Here is a 4237-nt window from a genome sequence, read left to right as displayed (position 1 = left end):
AGTAATTTCATGTATAAAGTTTAATTAAACTCCCAATAGTTTGCCGGGAAACATCGATTCTTCCGATCTAGAAAGAGACAGAGACAGTCGATCCGCGTTATGATAAATATTTCGAGGTTCCCGATTCCACAAAATTATAAAAAGTATACGGCTGTGTAGCGGGGATCAGAACGAGTAATTTCATGTATAAAGTTTAATTAAACTCCCAATAGTTTGCCGGGAAACATCGATTCTTCCGATCTAGAAAGAGACAGAGACAGTCGATCCGCGTTATGATAAATATTTCGAGGTTCCCGATTCCACAAAATTATAAAAAGTATACGGCTGTGTAGCGGGGATCAGAACGAGTAATTTCATGTATAAAGTTTAATTAAACTCCCAATAGTTTGCCGGGAAACATCGATTCTTCCGATCTAGAAAGAGACAGAGACAGTCGATCCGCGTTATGATAAATATTTCGAGGTTCCCGATTCCACAAAATTATAAAAAGTATACGGCTGTGTAGCGGGGATCAAAACGAGTAATTTCATGTATAAAGTTTAATTAAACTCCCAATAGTTTGCCGGGAAACATCGATTCTTCCGATCTAGAAAGAGACAGAGACAGTCGATCCGCGTTATGTTAAATATTGCAAGGTTCCCGATTCCACAAAATTATAAAAAGTATACGGCTGTGTAGCAGGGATCAAAACGAGTAATTTCGTGTATAAAGTTTAATTAATATCCCATTAGTTTGCCGGGAAACATCGATTATTCCGATCTAGAAAGAGACAGAGACAGTCGATCCGCGTTATGTTAAATATTTCAAGGTTCCCGATTCCACAAAATTATAAAAAGTATACGGCTGTGTAGCGGGGATCAAAACGAGTAATTTCATGTATAAAGTTTAATTAAACTCCCAATAGTTTGCCGGGAAACATCGATTCTTCCGATCTAGAAAGAGACAGAGACAGTCGATCCGCGTTATGATAAATATTTCGAGGTTCCCGATTCCACAAAATTATAAAAAGTATACGGCTGTGTAGCAGGGATCAAAACGAGTAATTTCGTGTATAAAGTTTAATTAATATCCCATTAGTTTGCCGGGAAACATCGATTATTCCGATCTAGAAAGAGACAGAGACAGTCGATCCGCGTTATGTTAAATATTTCAAGGTTCCCGATTCCACAAAATTATAAAAAGTATACGGCTGTGTAGCGGGGATCAAAACGAGTAATTTCATGTATAAAGTTTAATTAAACTCCCAATAGTTTGCCGGGAAACATCGATTCTTCCGATCTAGAAAGAGACAGAGACAGTCGATCCGCGTTATGATAAATATTTCGAGGTTCCCGATTCCACAAAATTATAAAAAGTATACGGCTGTGTAGCGGGGATCAAAACGAGTAATTTCATGTATAAAGTTTAATTAAACTCCCAATAGTTTGCCGGGAAACATCGATTCTTCCGATCTAGAAAGAGACAGAGACAGTCGATCCGCGTTATGATAAATATTTCGAGGTTCCCGATTCCACAAAATTATAAAAAGTATACGGCTGTGTAGCGGGGATCAGAACGAGTAATTTCATGTATAAAGTTTAATTAAACTCCCAATAGTTTGCCGGGAAACATCGATTCTTCCGATCTAGAAAGAGACAGAGACAGTCGATCCGCGTTATGATAAATATTTCGAGGTTCCCGATTCCACAAAATTATAAAAAGTATACGGCTGTGTAGCGGGGATCAGAACGAGTAATTTCATGTATAAAGTTTAATTAAACTCCCAATAGTTTGCCGGGAAACATCGATTCTTCCGATCTAGAAAGAGACAGAGACAGTCGATCCGCGTTATGATAAATATTTCGAGGTTCCCGATTCCACAAAATTATAAAAAGTATACGGCTGTGTAGCGGGGATCAAAACGAGTAATTTCATGTATAAAGTTTAATTAAACTCCCAATAGTTTGCCGGGAAACATCGATTCTTCCGATCTAGAAAGAGACAGAGACAGTCGATCCGCGTTATGATAAATATTTCAAGGTTCCCGATTCCACAAAATTATAAAAAGTATACGGCTGTGTAGCGGGGATCAAAACGAGTAATTTCATGTATAAAGTTTAATTAAACTCCCAATAGTTTGCCGGGAAACATCGATTCTTCCGATCTAGAAAGAGACAGAGACAGTCGATCCGCGTTATGATAAATATTTCGAGGTTCCCGATTCCACAAAATTATAAAAAGTATACGGCTGTGTAGCGGGGATCAGAACGAGTAATTTCATGTATAAAGTTTAATTAATCTCCCAATAGTTTGCCGGGAAACATCGATTCTTCCGATCTAGAAAGAGACAGAGACAGTCGATCCGCGTTATGATAAATATTTCGAGGTTCCCGATTCCACAAATTTATAAAAAGTTTACGGCTGTGTAGCGGGGATCAGAACGAGTAATTTCATGTATAAAGTTTAATTAAACTCCCAATAGTTTTCCGGGAAACATCGATTCTTCCGATCTAGAAAGAGACAGAGACAGTCGATCCGCGTTATGATAAATATTTCGAGGTTCCCGATTCCACAAAATTATAAAAAGTATACGGCTGTGTAGCGGGGATCAGAACGAGTAATTTCATGTATAAAGTTTAATTAAACTCCCAATAGTTTGCCGGGAAACATCGATTCTTCCGATCTAGAAAGAGACAGAGACAGTCGATCCGCGTTATGATAAATATTTCAAGGTTCCCGATTCCACAAAATTATAAAAAGTATACGGCTGTGTAGCGGGGATCAGAACGAGTAATTTCATGTATAAAGTTTAATTAAACTCCCAATAGTTTTCCGGGAAACATCGATTCTTCCGATCTAGAAAGAGACAGAGACAGTCGATCCGCGTTATGATAAATATTTCGAGGTTCCCGATTCCACAAATTTATAAAAAGTTTACGGCTGTGTAGCGGGGATCAAAACGAGTAATTTCATGTATAAAGTTTAATTAAACTTCCAATAGTTTGTCGGGAAACATCGATAGTTCGATCGCGCGAGAGAGACAGAGAAACGAACAGACTTCTTTTCGATTTACGGCTAAAATAAATTTTTCTAATTTTTTTCAATAACATATTCTTGCTTAGATAACTTTTTTACATAGGGATTAAGCATTTAGAACGATACATTGTTTAAAATAAGGGCACTTTACTCTTGACATTTTACGGTTTTTTCAATTTTCTGAAAAATCCTATCATTAGATTTTTTTAAAAATACGATATTCTTGCTTAACTAACGTTTCTACATAGGGATTAAGCATTTAGAACGAAATCTAATGTCAGAAAATGGCACTTTACTCTTGACATTTTTCGGTTTTTTCAATTTTCTGGAAAATCCTATCATTAGATTTTTTTAAAAATACGATATTCTTGCTTAACTAACGTTTCTACATAGGGATTAAGCATTTAGAACGAAATCTAATGTAGGAAAATGGTACTTTACTCTTGATCGGTACGGTGGGACTTTGAAAATATTCGGGCGTTCCAATCGCTCGTCTGTTGCATCATAGCGCGTCTCGGCGCAATCGACCGATTCGCTCGACCCATTATTTTCGATTTACGGCTAAAATAAATTTTTCTCATTTTATTCAATAACATATTCTTGCTTAGATAACTTTTTTACATAGGGATTAAGCATTTAGAACGATATAATGTTTAAAATAAGGGCACTTTACTCTTGACATTTTACGGTTTTTTCAATTTTCTGAAAAATCCTATCATTAGATTTTTTTAAAAATACGATATTCTTGCTTAACTAACGTTTCTACATAGGGATTAAGCATTTAGAACGAAATCTAATGTCAGAAAATGGCACTTTACTCTTGACATTTTTCGGTTTTTTCAATTTTCTGGAAAATCCTATCATTAGATTTTTTTAAAAATACGATATTCTTGCTTAACTAACGTTTCTACATAGGGATTAAGCATTTAGAACGAAATCTAATGTCAGAAAATGGCACTTTACTCTTGACATTTTTCGGTTTTTTCAATTTTCTGGGAAATCCTATCATTAGATTTTTTTAAAAATACGATATTCTTGCTTAACTAACGTTTTTACATAGGGATTAAGCATTTAGAACGAAATCTAATGTAGGAAAATGGTACTTTACTCTTGATCGGTACGTTGGGACTTTGAAAATATTCGGGCGTTCCAATCGCTCGTCTGTTGCATCATAGCGCGTCTCGGCGCAATCGACCGATTCGCTCGATCCATTATTTTCGAT

The sequence above is a fragment of the Megalopta genalis genome, unplaced genomic scaffold, assembly GCF_051020955.1.
Source record: "Megalopta genalis isolate 19385.01 unplaced genomic scaffold, iyMegGena1_principal scaffold0094, whole genome shotgun sequence".
NCBI classification, from domain to species: Eukaryota; Metazoa; Arthropoda; class Insecta; order Hymenoptera; family Halictidae; genus Megalopta; species Megalopta genalis.
This window is presented reverse-complemented; position numbering follows the sequence as displayed.